Below are 17,199 nucleotides of genomic sequence, written 5' to 3' on the forward strand. Positions count from 1 at the left end.
TCCAACTCTCTGATGCATAACAAGCGATTGCAAATACCATGGCCTGTATCAGGCGCACCTTAGTCTCCAGAGAGACACTGTTGCTCCTGAGTACCTTTGAGAGGTCCCTAACGGCAGTCTTTCCCATTGCGATACGCTTTTTGATGTCCTGACTGCTGTTACTAAGAGTGTTGACTGTGGAGCCAAGTAAACTGAAGCTGTGAACACTCTCAATCTCTTTGTCATCCATCCTGATGCTGCCAATTGGTCCAGTGGCGAGAATCTTTGTCTTCTTGACATTGAGCCTTAGTCCATACTGAAGGCTGCAGTCCTTGACCCTTCGCAGCAAGTGCATGAGGTCCTCCTCAGTTTCAGCAAGCAAGGTTGTGTCATCTGCATAACGGAGACTGTTAATAGATCTTCCACCAATCCTGATGCCACAATTCTCCTCATAGAGCCCAGACTCTCGAATAATCTGCTCTGCATACATGTTGAAAAGGTATGGAGACAGGATGCATCCCTGTCGTACACCCTTCCTTATTTTGAACCATGCAGTGTTACCCTGCTCTGTTCTGACTACTGCCTCTTGGTCCAAGTATAGGTTTCGTATTAGCACAATTAAACATTACTACAAGAAACAAAAAGAGATCTGGAGAAATGGAAGAATATAGCATGGTCATAGTCTTTCTGATTACATGCTATGCATCTGAAAGCTAGACAATGAATAATGATGACAAGAAAAGAATCGATGCCTTTGAGCTGTGGTGTTGGAGAAGAGCAGGGAACAGTCCACGGGCAGCCAAGAGAACAAAGAGATATATCTTGGTAAGGGTGCAGCCAGCTTGTTCTTTGGAGGCAAGAATGATGAGGCTTCACCTTACTTACTTTGGGCATGTTGCTAGGAGGTGTTATTCCTTGGAGAACGACATGATTCTAGGAAGGGTGGAGGGTTGGCAAAGAAGACGAAGACCCTTCAACCATGTGGATTGACACAGTGACTGCTTTTATGTCAGGAAGTGTGATGCTGACACAGGATAGAACAGGGTTCAGATCTTTTGTTCACAGGATCACTATGGTTCATACTCAATGTGATGGCATCTAATAACAACAATATAGATTGGAAGACTCAATATCATAAAAATGGCAATTCTACCAAAGACAATCTACAAGTTGAATGCCATTCAAATAGAGATAACAATGCCATTCTTCAATGAGATGGAAATGACAATTTCCAACTTTATCTGGAATGGAAAGAGACCCCAAATAAGCAGAATACTACTGAAAAGGAGAAACAAGGTAGGTGTTACCATATTCCCTGATCCCAAATCCCACTACACAGTTGTGGTGGTCAAGACAGCATGTTACTGGTATGGTAACAGTCATAGATCAATGAAATAGAATTTATTGAAAACCCAGAAATCAACTCATCCATCTATGGTCAACTGATTTTTGACCAGCACACATAATCAGTTAAGTGAGAAAAAGGCAGTCTTTAACAAATGATGTTGGCAAAATTGGAAAACCAGCTGTAGAAAACTTAAGCAAAATCCACACTTCACACTGTATACAGAAACCAACACAAGGTGGATCAGGGACATAGAAGTAAAACCAAAGACTAACATTCATTCGAGAAAAGCTGGGCACAACTCCAGAAGCACTAATACACAGCATGGAAAGTCTTCCAAGCATAATGAAAAATCTACAACCAGGAGAGAATAAAATAGACAAATGGGACCTTTTACAAATAAATCTCTGTGCTCATCAAAATACTTCTCCAACAGAGTAAGAAGTAAATACACAAAAAAATTTTGCAGTGATATATCTAATAAGAGACTTAAATACAAAATTTATAAAATACTCCTGCACTTTAACCAAAAAAAGTAACCAACCCAATCACAAAATGGGCACAGATTATAAATAGATCCTTCACCAAGGAAGGCATTCAGATGGTAAAGAAACACGTGAAAAAATGATCAAAATTCCAAGCTATCAGAAAGATGCAAATCAAGACAGCTGTGAGATCTCTCACTTCAGAAACAACAGCAAATTTCAACAGAGAAGCAAACAACAAATGTTGGCAATGTTGTGGAGAGACTGGAACATTTCTTTACTGCTGGTGGAAATGCAAAATGGTACAACCGTGATGAGAGTTGGTCCAGCACTTTCTAAAAAAAATGGTAATAGAAATATCATTTGACTCAGCCATTCCAGTACTGAGAATATATACTAAAAAAACCAGAGCCACAACTCAAACAGATATGTGCACACTCTTGTTTATTGCTGTATTATTCACAATAGCAAAGAGATGGAAACAACTCAACTGTCAATCAACAAATGAATCAATAGAAAAACTATGGTACATCTACAACTGGAATACTACAGCATTGAAAAATGATGAAATAGTAAAACATTAAACAATATGGAGTATCCTAAGTGAATTATCTCAATCATCAAAGGACAAATACTGCATAGCAACTGCTGTTATAAAATAAGACAGCCATGGGGGGCATTGAGGAGGGAATGGGTAAAAAGTGAATAGATGGTACTGGCAAAGTTTAACGGGGCAGCAAGTAAAAAATGTTGGAGAGGATGTGGTGAGAAAGGAACTCTTATACATTGTTGGTGGGATTGTAAAATGGTACAACCTTTCTGGAAGACAGTTTGACACTTCCTCAAATAGCTGAACATAGATATTCCTTCCATATGACCCAGCTATTCCACTACTTAGAATTTACCCTGAGAAAATGAAAACTGAGGCACAAATGGAGATTTGTACACTAATGTTCATAGCAGCATTATTCAGCATCACAAGAACATGGAAATAGCCAAAATGTTCAACCACAAACAAATAGATTGAGAAATTACATATTCACATAATGGAATACTATGTAGCACACAGGAGCAATAATTTTTTAAATTATTACCTAACTTGGGAGGGACTGGAGAGAATTATGCTGAGTGAACTAATTCAGTCCCACAGTATAAATATTGTATAAAACCATTATTGTAGAATGAGTATAAGGATTCAAGAGGGGTGGGAGAGGGTGATCAGAGGGATAAGGATGTGCGGGGGGAGGTAAGGGATTAACCATGGGATTGTACAATTTGATAGGTAGGGGTTGAGGGATATTGAAATAATCTGTTCTCAAAAACAATGTATTTGAATTCTGTAAATAAACTAGTGTAAAATTTAAAAAAAATAAGTGAATAGATAATGAGCACTGCATTAGAACAGATCAGGGGAAGAACTATCCAGAAGGATTACATAATTATTCATTTTATGTATGAAAACAATCTGGAACAAAGGGCGCATTGAGGGGTAGTGTGTGGGAGGGGAGAGAAAATGTGTAACATCAAGAAATAAAAGAAAAACTAAGCAAAACACTACATTACCTTAAGTTTAGTTACCTCTTACATGTAGTTTGTCAAGGCTTATTATGTCATTTGAAATGAGCCAAGGAACTCTGAAAAGAAATCCTACAAGGGAACAGAAGCTGTGAGAAAATCTGGGATGACTGCATAAGCAAATCTTAACAGGCTATTCTTTGACCTAATTTATGATGTTCTCTTTCTACACATTTAAATGTTTCAGACGAAAATATTAAAAGGACGACAAAACTGAATCATAGATACATGTCCAAACACTATATGATTGCTCCCTCACCCTTAGGAAAAGTTTTGATTGAATTCAGTCAAACCGACCTGAAGTGGTATGGCCTAAAGGGCAAATATTCCCCAAGGGACTTAATTAAACACAATTAGAACAGTAAGAGTGCATATAACAAGGCCCCTGGTGATACTTAGGTTACGAATTTATTTTTTTTTATCAACTTTCACTAATTCTATGACTGGCTTACCATCTATCAGCTGAACACTTTTCTTCTACTCTAAGGTGATGGTGGGGAGACCTGGATACCACATTTCAGGAAAAAGAGAGTAAAGACTGACACATGACAAGTTAAATAATGATCTAAGACAGTATATGATGATGAGTCAAATAAGCAGATAGAAAAAAGGTTAGGTGCATTCAGAGAAACAGGACTCACTCTCAGGTGGAAGCAGATCTAGGAAGTCTCAGATAATTTTGAAGACTTTGATAATATGCATAATTATAGAATGAGACTCTAAATAATGAAATTATAAACTGGAAAGGACTTTAGGAATTAACTAACCTAGTGACTAAATTTTAAATTAAGACCCTGGAGATAGATTAATCTAGTTTACAGGAGTTCACTCTATGAGGGGTAAGAAGATATTGTAAAAAAAGAAGAATAACCGTATGAACAAGCTTAGTATCACAGATGTGCGAGCTATTTTTGGGAAATAGTATGTTGACCAGTTTAATGACAGTACAATTGCATAGTGATTTAAATAATAAATCTGAATCTATTTATAAAATTCCATGCTTAGAATTTATTTTGTCACCCAAAGGAACATAGATGTTATAGTTGAAATGTGTCTGCTGGGTCCAGAGTGAACAATTGATGTCAATTTAGAGACTAAGGTACACATGACACGATACAGGCCAGGATCATTTCAATTTCTTTCTATGCATCTGAGAGCTGGACAATGAATAAGGATGTCAGAGCAGAAGCCATAATTTTGAGTTATGGTGCTGAAGAAGAGTATTGAACATATCGTACACTGCTAGGAGAACAAACTGATCTGTCCTTGTAAGAGTGAAATCAAGTTGCTTCTTGGAGGCAAGGATTCTGAAGCTCTGTCTTGAATACTTTGGCCATGTGGTCAAGAGGGACCAGTCCTTGGCGAGGGACAAAATACTTGGAAGAGTGGAGGATGAACACAGAAAAGGATGAGAAGGATTGACATAGTGACTTTGTCAGTGGGATCATGTATGTCAGAAAAGGATGAGATTAGCTCAGGATAGGTTCAGAGTCATTGTTCATAGGGTCACTATGAGTCGTAGTCGACACAAACAAAAACAACAATACAGTTTTGAAGTTCTGACCTCTGTAACTGAATTTGATGCTTTTCGGAAATAGGGCTTTTCATTGTTTATGTTAACTGAGTATGACAAGTCTAATGGATCTTAACCTTGATAATTTCTAAATTATAAAAAGCATAATAGATACAGAGACACAAATGGGAGGGGGGAAACAGAAAAACACCAGGGAAATCCAGGGAATTCTAAGAAGCTCCTATAACCACACAAAAAGCCTCTAGCCCTCTAATTGTGCCCTGAATTTGCCTCTCCAGCCTTTTAAACCCTTCAACGCCCCAAAAAATCTGCTGTCTTTTTAGTTCCTACTTATGCCAACCATTCATTGGCATTCTGAGGCTGTAAAGATTTACAGGAAGGAACTGTATGTCTTTTTTCCTCAGAGAGGCTGGTGGATTTTAATTGTTAACTTTCTGGTTAGTAGCATGATACTGATACTAGAGGGAAAAAAATGCTCTACTTTAAAGTTATTCATTATATATTTTAGTTCAGTAGTTCTAAGTAACCAGATAGCAGACAAGGGCTTGAACTCTAGGGTTTTTAATTAAATGATGTTTGCCAGAAATATTACTCTGTATTTATATTCCAGACAAATGGAAAATAGTAGAGAATTAAATAGGTATGGACTAGGTCAATACTAATGGTAACTAACATGTCCAATGGAAACAGTAGTCTCTGGAGATATATACCTGGAGATAGTATGAAAAACTAAAAATATTATAATATTTCAGGTGAGGGAGGAACAATATAAAATATTACTCCTAAGTTTCATGCAAAGGTATTTGAAGCCAACCGATACTGGTAGTTGTCAGAGAATAAAACACAAATCTGAAGCAAAAAGGATCAGGAAGACATGGAAAATAAATAATACAGAACTGGAGAGTTCTTGATAGACCCAGAAGCTAAGCACAGGACAAACCTGGAGTCTGAACAAATGACCTGGAACTAAGGTGGATCATGGAATTTTACAGAACAACCAAAAATTTGAAACCATCAGACTTTGTGAGAAGAGGATTCAGACACTGAAAGTAAAAGTTCAGTTTGTCCAGTCTGAAAGTCAAAGACAGGATTCAGAATTACCTCTAAGATTGTACCACAGACCTAAAAGCCAGTATAGAGAGTCTGGTTAGAAAGTAGGCAAGAATTTAGGTAACACTAAGTATTGTCTTAGGACATCTGAAAAAAATTGAAAGGAGCACTAGAAATAAAATCAAACTAAAAGTGAATATTTAAAGAAATATAGAAGTGATCATCAGATGAAGAAACAACACTGTAGGATTTCTTATACAAGAAATTTGCCATTTGATTGTCTTTTCCTTTTTAGTACTGCTACTATCTTAAATTATATTTTATTACACAAAATCAGATGATAATACTAACAGTGGTGCTGAATGTATTTTGGGAGCTCTGCTGGCCTAATAACAAGAAGCTGTACTGCAACCCCCAAGGCTTGTGGCTCGAATCCAGTAGCTGCTCTGTGTGATAAGGATGGTCTGTCTCCTCCTGCATGATTAGCTGCCTCTGAAAATCTACCAGAAGGTCAGCTTTAGGTTGGTTCTGACCCCATGGTACTAAACAACATAAAATCAGAAGATATTACAGAATGAGTGCTGAATGTGCTTATCTGGTACTGAGACAAACCTTTGGCTGAACTAGGACATTAGTTATTGTTGTTGTGTACCACTGAGTTGGAACATACCCCTAGCTGACCCTCCAGGTGGTTTTCAGAAGCAGTAATTACATGGAAGGGGGGAGAATGCCCATCCTTCTGCCCCAGAGCAGATTAAACCTTCTATCTTTGGGATTGCAATACAGATTCTTACCATTAGGCCACCACAACTCTCTCTATGTTAGAAAAGAATGCTTTTCCTTTAGAATTTCAGGCAAAAAATAGCATTGTGTGTTCCTGGAAGCAGAGAGCAGAGAGGCAAAAAAACTCACCAAGATCAGCAGATAATGATTTAGTTTTTGAAAGAGCATTGAGTTATCTGGAGATAGATCTTGTTTACATGATGAATATGAAGGCTGCATTTTGTCGTGTTTATGTGGGGTTAACAGCTCCACACTTGGAATTTTTTAAAGCCAAATGAGGAGAATGAGAGAGGAGAGAGGAATGGCATGTTGACAAAGAAATATCTATAAAATGTGAAATGGGGAGAGGAGACATTGTGTCTCAATAGTCTCGTCAATAATTATTTACGTCTAATTATTGGTACTTATCTTCATGTTGAAGGGGATGATTCACTTCATGTGAACAAGAGTATGACTGGCTTCAGTTAAAGAAGATCATAATTAGATGAGCTGCTCTGAAGGTTTATGAATTACACACACATCTAAATTTGTGACTGAGACTGGGATAAGGACATTATGTAGGGAGCAGGGAGGTCAGGTCTAGGAGCTGGCTTGCTTCACCAAGCACTGGGTATATGCTTAAGTTTATAGCTCCATCAGTCACTTGTATTAAGATGGAATAAGCAAGCCTTTGAAAAAATCTGGGGAGACATAACTGAAAAGATTCTCTCTTCAAATTATTTTATGGTTGACCTCATAACATTCTTATCCTGGCCTGTCACATGGTGTTCTGGGACTCCTAATCATATCCCAGCCTAGACCACATAGTCAAAATAAAAGGAAAAGTAAGATAAACTCAAATAAAGATATTTTGTGGAAAAACCCACTTTAGAATAAATGTCTACCTTGTTTATATTCATTACTTATAAAATATCTGCATTTACAATAAAATGACCAAACTCTGCAAAAACAAAAGATAACAAAATAAAAACCCTTACAGTTCCCATTTTTCTGCTAAGCTGGATCCAATGGCATTAACCATGGGTGAACAGTGGTGTGGGCACCCTTATAAATGCAAAGAAAGGTCTGAGTTCATTGGCTTGGTGATAGCAACAATGTGTGTGTTCAGTGCCAGCCCTGCTGAAATATGCCCAATTTGGGGATGGCAATTTAATATAAGAAGCCAAACACGGACTTCTCCCAACTTCTAATGTGCTACTAAAACTGTGAGATGGCTGAAAAAGATATATGTCTCTAGGAATTTTATGGACTAAAGCAGTATGTTGAAGTGATAGATTGCACCATTGATGCTTCTGTTAAGAGCTTTGTCTGTGTTATTTTTTTACCACCACACAGCAAGGAGAAATGTTCCAGCAAAGAAGAATTAAATATGAAGTCCTCTTTATCTTTCTCAGTTTAATGTTGTAAATATGACCCCAAATTTTTGTTAAATTTCCCTCAAAAAGGAAAAATGGATATTGTAAGTATAATCAATTAAAATATTATTTTGGTGCTCATTGTCATGAGAAGGCAGTTGCTCTGTGCTAGTAGAGTTTCTTCTATGACTGCAGTACCCGACATTTTTATATACCATGCCAAAAAAATAATCTTCCCAAGTTGATTCTGACTCATAGCATCCCGGTTAGACAGACTGTAACCCCCTTGTGGAGTTTCCAAGGCTGTAAATCTTCACTGAGGTGGATTACGTCACCTCTCTCCTGTGGAGTGGCTGGAGGACTTGAACTACTGACTTGAATTAGCAGCTGATTGCTTCATGACTGTTACATTGGATCTTCTTCCATGAACATAGAGTTTTTGAAAAATTTGCTACTGTGGGTTTTTTTGTTGTTTGTTGCATTTGATAATTAAATTAATGGAAACTTGTTTCCTTTTCTGTGTTAAATTCTGTATCTATTCAGATTAAATGGTCTCATTCTTCTTTGCCCTTTTTCTTAATAACTCTTTTGTAAGTATATTTTAGCAAATTTCTAAACTTTTTTGGAGTAATTGGGCATAAAAAAATAGAGAAATGTGATAAGTCTTTATTCCCCATGCTTTATTATGCTCATCATGACTTTGACTGCTTTCTTCCCTGCAATAGTCTTACTTCATTGATCTTGTTTATTAGGTAATCTTCACAAACTACATATTGTCAGACTACTTACCTTACCATGGTATCTTGTTCCTAATTATTACACTTAAAACTTTATGAAGGTGGATTTAAGGGAGTGGGCAGAGAAGGAGCAATAAGAGCATATAGTTCTATAATCACAGTTCAAAAAAAAGGGTATGTTTGAGAATTTTTGGCAAATGCTTTGAAATTATTTTTCTTTTTGGAATTTTATACATTTTAATTTATGAACTGACAAGTTATTATAATGGCAAAGTTTTATAGGATCACAGAAAAAAGCAACCCATATAAAATTCTGATCACCTGGGAAGATCCACCGAGACCAAAGGCAAATATTACTGTAGTGAGGTGTATTTATGTTCCTCTATGTTCAGTAGTGGCATCCCCTTCCTAAACAGCATGTCTCTGGAAACTCTGTGACCTTTGATAAATGGTGATTGTTGTGGAAGGTCTTCAGGCCTTTTGTTCATGGGGTCACTATGAGTCGTGTTTGACTCAGCAGCAATCAACAACAACAACAATATTCAAGATTAGTCAATAGGTATCGTCAGAACAGAGGAATAAAGAAACACTGCATGGTTCAAAATTGGGATGGGTGTACGCCAGGGATGTGTCCTGTCTCCATGCCTTTTCAACCTGTATGCAAAACCGATTACCCAGGAGACTGGGCTCTATGAGGAAAAGTGCGACATCAGAATTAGTGGAAGATCTATCAACAATCTGTGTTATGCTGATGACACAACACTGCTTGCTGAAACTAAGGAGGACCTGAAACGCTTGCTGCAGAGGGTCAAGGACTGCAGCCTTTGGTATGGATTGAGGCTCAATGTCAAGAATACAAAGATTCTCACCACTGGACCAATTGGCAGCATCAGGATGGATGGTGAAGAGATTGAGATTATTAACAACGTTAGTCTGCTTGGCTCCACCGTCAATACTCTTGGCACAAGCAGCCAGGAAATAAAAAGACGTATTGTGATGGGAAAGCCTGCTGTTAGGGGTCTCTCCAAAGTAGTGAAGAGCAATGGTTTCTCTCTGGAGCCTAAGGTGCATCTGATACAGGCCATGGTCTTTGCAATCACTTGTTATGCATCAGAGATTTGGACAATGACTAGGGAGGATAGAAGGAGAATTGATGCCTTTGAGCTGTGGTGCTGGAGAAGAGTTTTGAATGTACCCTGGACTGCCAAGAAAACAAACAGATCCATCCTGGAGAGGGTTAAACCAGGCTACTCCTTGGAGTCAAGGATTCTGGGGCTTTGTTTGCCATACTTTGGACATGTTGTAAGGAGGGTCAGGTCCTTGGAGAGGGACATCATGCTTAGGAGGGTGGAGGGATGATGCGGGAGGGGGAGGCCCTCTATGAGGTGGATTGATTCAGTGACTGGGGTAATCAGGATGGATGTGTCAGAGGCAGTATGATTGGCACAGGATAGAGCAGGGTTTAGGGCTGTTGTACATAGGGTTGCTATGAGTCACAAGTGACTCTATGGAAAAGAACAACCACAACCAACAGGTATCAGAGTTTATCCATGTAGCAGCTGAAATTTCCCAGGAGGATGTTGAAATAAGAAGTACTGCAGCAGATGAGGGACCTTGTCTGAGGCTCACTGATGTTATGCATCTTACAGATAGAAACAGTATTTTTAAAATATGCTAAAAGAAATATAATCTGGGAAGCACCAATTTTTCCTATTAACCCAAAATGAAAAAAATGTGAGCAGCCAGTTCATATAATGTTTGGCTGCCAACCTAAAAGAAGGCAGTTCAAATCTGTTAGTTGTTCCACAGAATAAAGATGAGTAGTTTTCTCTTGTAAAGATATACAGTCTCAGAAACTCAGTTGAGGGTCTCCATTAGTCAGAATCAACAGCAATGAGATTCCTAAAGAAGGGCTTGGGATTCTCTGTCCTCGAGAAGAAACAAATAGGAATAATTGAGCATTCTAGACATAATTACAATTTCTCCAAAATAATCAAAATACTCTCAGAAGTTTTTTCATTATCCCTGGCACTTAGAGACACAGTACTTGCCAAGGGCTTCCATAATGCTAGTCCTGCAACATTCTGCTAAGGCTTCCACGACAGTTGAGAGGGGATTCCCTATCATGCTGGGCACCACGAAGTGTAAGGAGCTTAATCGTTATCAGATGAGGGGAAGAGTTGGTGGGTCTGTGCCTCGTCTTTCTTTGTCTCTAAGTGGAACAGCTCAAAAGTGTATTCTGCACAATTTTTCATAGTTTCTAGGTGGACTGAGTTTTCACCCTTACCTTCCTGGGATTGAGGTTGCCACACAAATACAGGTACTTCAAATAAATATTTTTTTTTTGTTTCAGGTGAGTAAAACTAATTTATTGACCTGTTAGTGTTGTTGTATGTTTTCAGTCAATTCTAATTTAGTAGCTCTATAGAACAGAGTTGGATTGCCCAGAGAAGCTTCTAGTCTGAAATCTTTAGGAAAGCAGATCAAAATGTTTTTTCTGTTATAGAGCAGCTAGTGGGTTCAAACCAAAGACGTTTTGATAAGCAGCTAAGTGTTTTTGCCACTGCATCATAATAATGTCTTCTATAATTAGTATGTGTGTCCTAAATATTTAATGGTATTTGCTGTTGTTGTTGTTGTTGTTATGTGCCGTTGAGTCACCTGAAACTCATAGTGACCCTAGGTACAATAGGCCTAAACCCTGTTCTATCCTGTGCCAATATTATTGTCTCTGATACACCTACCCCCATTACCCTAGTCACTGAATCAATCCATCTCATTGAGGGTCTTCCTATCTTTCATTTTCCCTCCACCCTTCCTGCTCCAAGGACGGTCCCTCCTTGCAGCATGTCCAGTGTATATCAGACAAAGCTTCAGAAACCTTGCCTCCAAGGAGCCACCTGATTTAACCCTCTCCAGGATGAACCTGTTCATTTTCTTAGCAATCCATCATATGTTCAATGTTCTTCTCCAACACCACAGCTCAAAGGGATCAATTTTCCTTCTATTCCCCTAGTCATTGTCCAGCTCTCTGATGCATAGCAAGTGTTTGCAAAGACCATGGCATGTATCAGGTGCACCTTAGTCTCCAAAGTGACACCATTGCTCTTCAGTACTTTGGAGAAGTCTCTAACAGCAGATTTTCTCATTGCAATACGTCTTTTAATTTCCTGGCTGCTTGTGCCAAGAGTGTTGACAACGGAGCCAAGCAAGCTAAAGCTGTGAACAATCTCAATCTCCTCACCATCCATCCTGATGCAGCCAATTGGCCCAGTGGTGAGAATCTTTGTCTTCTTGGTATTGAGCCTCAATCCATATTGAAGGCTGCAGTCCTTAATCTTCTGCAGCAAGTGTTTCAGGTCCTCCCCAGTTTCAGCAAGCAGGGTTCTGTCATCTTCATAACGCAGATTTTTTATGAATCTTCCACCAATTCTGATGCCACACTTCTCCTCACACAGCCCAGCCGCCTGGCTAATCTATTCTGTATATAGATTGAAAAGGTATAGAGATAGGACACATCCCTTGTGTACACCCTTCCCAATTTTGAACCATGCAGTGATTCCTTGCTCCGTTCTGGCAACTGCCTTCTCGTCCAATATAGGTTTTGCCTTAGCATGATCAAGAGTTCTGGGATTCTCATTCTTCTCATTTGTGTCAGCCACATTTTGTGATCCACAGAGTCAAACACCTTTGCATAATCAATGAAACACAGATAAACATTCCTCTGGTACTCCCTGCTTTCAGCCAAGATGCATCTGATATCAGCTATAATATACCTAGTACCATAATCCATTCTAAGCCCAGGCTGCACTTCTGGCAGTTCTTTTTCATGTACAGTTCCAGTCTTTTTGGGATAATCTTTAGCAGAATATGCTTCCATGTGATATAAATGATATTGTTCAATAATGTCCACACTCTGTTTGGGTTACCCTTCTTTGGAAGGGAACAAATATAAATTTATTCCAGTCAGTTTTCCAAGTGCTTGTTCTCCAGATTTCTTGACACAACATGGAGAGCACATCCAGGGCATCATCTGTTAGTTGAAATACGTCGGTTGGTATACCATCAAATCCTGGAGTCGTATTTTTTGCCAAATCCTTCAAAGCAGCTTGAACTTCTTCCTTCATCACCATAGGCTCTTGCTCATATGTTGTTTCATGAAATTCTGCCAATTCCTTCGGTACAGTGACTCTGTATACTCTTTCCATCTTCTTTTAATACTTTCTGGATCATTTTATATTCTGCCCAAAGTATTCTTACGTACAGCAACTTGAGGTTTGAGTTTGTTCTTCAATTCCTTGAGCTTAGGAAATGCTGAGGTCGCACTCCTCTGACGTCACTAATAAGCGCCTTTGACCATGCTGTCTGCCTGGCTTCCTACTGCCAGTGGTTTCTACTTGGGGCCCGTCTAGTAGTGGGCTTACTTCTGTCGTCTGGACTCTCCGAGATGTCGATGCTGGCCGAGCGTCGTCGGAAGCAGAAGTGGGTTATAGATCCAAGAAGCACTGCGTGGAGTAATGAGGATTCCAAATTTGGTCAGAAAATGCTGGAGAAGATTGGGTGGTCTAAAGGAAAGGGTTTAGGAGATCAGGAGCAAGGAGCCGCAGATCATATTAAAGTTCAAGTAAAAAATAACCACCTGGGACTTGGAGCTACAATCAATAATGAAGACAATTGGATTGCTCATCAAGATGATTTTAACCAGCTTCTGGCTGAATTGAACACCTGTCATGGCCAGGAAATATGAGATTCCTCAGAAAATAGAGAAGAAATCTTTTAGCCTTGAGGAAAAATCCAAAGTTTCAGAAAACTGTGTTCAGTATATGAAGTTTACAAAAGGGAAAGGACCTATAATCTCAGAGCAAAACAGATCTTGATTGCATCTTTTGGAAAAGACAGAAGAAGAAGACTCTTGAGGATGAATCCAACCCCACTCCTGTGGAAGAGAATGAAACTACAACCACCAGCACCTTAACCATCCATGAATATTTTGCCAAGAGGATGGCAGAGCTGAAGAACAAGCCACAAATCACAGAGATAGATGCTGACCATCAAGATAACCAGATTGAAGGGAAAAGGGGAAAGAAAAGAAACAAAAGATAAAAATGTGGAGAATAATACCCAACCGAAGATCAAGCAGCCTAAAAAGGAAAAGCTTTGGAAACAAGATGAGCACCCCAAGTGTCAGGCCAAAAAGAAAAGAGACCACGTGGGACAGCAGCTCAGAGACCCCTACTGTGGTGAGAATTCTCAGTTTTCTGCTGAGAATGGAGAGAGTTGTATGTGGCCAGCAGATGACCAGGACTTTAGCCCAAAGCCCCCAAAAAAGAAAGAAAAGAAAAAGGCAAAATAGCAAGTAGAGGCAGCAGTGGACTCTGTGCTAGACGAAATGCCAGTGAAAAAGAAGAAAAGTTCCAAATAAATTCATTCCAACCAAGGCCTTCCCACCACTCACATCTCAGCACATGCCAGGGAAAAAAATCTTTGGCCTGACGTCAGAATATAGTTAACTCAAAGATAGTTTGTGCACATCTTTTAACATGCCCATGGTTTGCCGGGTATAGCCCTCTCACCACATGCTTCCCAAATGATATTCCCAGAACAACTTTTTAAAATGTTCCAAGTCATAATTTTCTTCAGCAAATAAATATCCCTTTAGATTCTGAACCCTTCACTGTGAGTGTTTATCCATATCTATATTCATATTAATACACTGAATCATTTATGTATGCACATATGTGTGAATGTATATCACAGTCTGTATATTCTATTGATTTCCTTCCTTAACAAGGACTTGTGCTTCCTTCTTAAGGACTTAGTCTAATTAAAGGACTGTTGTTGTTATGTGCCGTCGAGTTGTTTGCGACTCATAGCGACCCTATGCACAACAGCCCTGAACCCTGCTCTATCCTGCACCAACCACACTGCCTCTGACACACCCATCCCGATTACCCCAGTCACCGAATCAATTCATCTCATAGAGGGTCTTCCCCTCCTGCGCTGTCCTTCCACCATCCCAAGCATGATGTCCCTCTCCAAGGACCCGTCCCTCCTGGCAACATGTCCAAAGTATGTCAGATGAAGCCCCAGAATTCTTGCCTCCAAGGAGTAGCTTGGTTTAATCCTCTCCAAGATGAATCTGTTTGTTTTCCTGGCAGTCCATGGTACATTCAGTAGTCTTCTCCAGCACCACAGCTCAAAGGCATCAACTCTCCTTCTGTCCTCCCTAGTCATTGTCCAACTCTCTGATGCATAACAAGTGATTGCAAAGACCATGGCCTGTATCAGGCACACCTTAGTCTCCAGAGCGACACCGTTGGAGTTAAAAAAAAAAAAAAAAAAGGAAATGATGAGCGAGTTTGGCCCTTTTGATTTTCTGACTCCAGCTACTTGCACATTTCATTGTAATATTTTACTTTGTCTTTGCTCACAGCCTTTTGAAATCTTCTGCTGAGCTCTTTAATATCTTGAATTCTTCCCTCTGCTTTGCCTTCTCAGCACTCTAGTGCAATATTCAGGGTCTCTTCTGACATTCATTTTGGTCTTTTCTTCCTCCTCTGTCTTTGTAATTTCTTTTGCACTCTTCCTGGATGATACTCTTGATATCCTCCCACAACTCATCTGATCTTCACTCACCGATGTTTAAGACATCAAAGCTGTTCCTGAGATGGTCTGAAATTCAGGTGGGATAGACCCAAGGTTATATTTTAGTTCCCATGAATTTGATTTAATTTTCTTTAGCTTCAGCTTAAAGTTGTAAATGAGTAGTTGGTTGTCCCACAATCAGCAACCAGCCTTGTTTTCACAGCTGACAGGGAGCTTCTTTCTGTAGATGTAACTAATCTGTATCCTATGCACACCATTAGGTGGAATCCATGTGTATAACCTGCATTTATGATTCTTATAAAACGTATTTGCATTGAATAAGTCATTGATTATGCAAAATTCAATCATTCTATCTCCACTTTAATTTCTGTCATCAAGTACATGTTTTTCAACTACTGATCGTTCTTCTCTGGCCCCTGCTTTTGCATTCCAGTCACCCATTATTATTAATGCATCTTGATTGTATATTCGAGCGATCTCCAACTATAAAAGTTGGTAGAAATCTTCTATTTCTTTTTCTTTGGCTCTGGTTGTTGGTGCATATATCTGAATGATATTGGTATTCACTGGACTTCCATGTATGTGTATGGATGTTATCCTGTCACTCACAATGTTGTATTTCAAGACATATCTAGAAATGATTTTTTTAACTATGACATCAACCTCATTTTTCTCAATCTTTTCATCTCTGGAGTAATAGATCATATGATCGTCCGACTTAAAATGTCCATGCCAGTCCATCTCATCTTGACAATACCTAGTATGCCAATATTTATGTGTTCCAGTTCTTCCTTAACAATATCTAATTTTCCTACATTCATGGTTCTCATATTCTACATTCCAATCACTAGTTCTGCTTACAACTATTCCTTTTCCTTTGTATTTCCATACTCGACAGCTCTACCTCAGTTGCCCTATATGTTAGTCGATGTGTGTTCTGTTGTACACAGGGTTTTCAGAGGCCTGCTATTTTGGAAGTGAATGGCCAATCCTTCTTCCTAGTCTGTGTTAATCTGAATGCTCATATTTAGAGAATTATCTGACAGATGAGAACTTCACAGAAAAAACAGATGAAAAATATTTCCACAATTGTGGAATTAGCCATTAGCTTCAGTGTTGTTCCCAACCTTGACACAAGTATTTTGACCCACTTATTTCCCTGCTCCACCATCCACCAGCATCCCCTTCCACTCTCACCCACTCCCTTCAACACCTATCTCCCATTGTCTAGCCCATGATCTGATAGCTTATATCTCACTTATATTAAAATTCCATTTGAACACTTTTTATTTGCTATATCTGGCTATACTGTTCGAGATTGTCTTCAAAAGAATCAATTCATATTCATATCCTTGCCTCAGGGACTTCTTCTGATGGAGCCCAAACAATGATAGTCTAGAAATTTACTGTAGGAATACATTTTTAAGATGAACTAGCTCTAGGTCGTATAGCCATGGTGTACAAGTTGCTGTATTGTGGTCACTTGTGATTGCTGTGAGGCTGACCACTGTGACACTGATGTGTCAAATGCATTAATGGTTGGCTACCCAATGTGTACAGAGAGTGCGGACAGAGAGTAGGGTGGAGCTCCCCGATTAAAACAAGCTTGGAAGGAGGAGTGGCATCCACTTCCATAATAGCTTGCCTCCGAAAACCCTATGGACCTGGAGAGAAAATGAAAGGCACCCAAGAGTTGAGGACCTTCCTTTATAGGGTCACTATGAGTCGCCTGCGTCTTGATGGCACTTAA

General features: G+C 39.2%; 1 pseudogene; it reads left to right on the forward strand.

Moving 5' to 3' along the window:
• Positions 1–13,290: 13,290 nt before the first annotated feature.
• Positions 13,291–14,265, forward strand: LOC102860611 (annotated as a pseudogene).
• The last annotated feature ends 2,934 nt before the right edge of the window (positions 14,266–17,199 follow it).

Source organism: Elephantulus edwardii, unplaced genomic scaffold (assembly GCF_000299155.1).
Source record: "Elephantulus edwardii isolate Elephantulus edwardi_28Jun2011 unplaced genomic scaffold, EleEdw1.0 scaffold00277, whole genome shotgun sequence".
Taxonomy (NCBI): domain Eukaryota; kingdom Metazoa; phylum Chordata; class Mammalia; order Macroscelidea; family Macroscelididae; genus Elephantulus; species Elephantulus edwardii.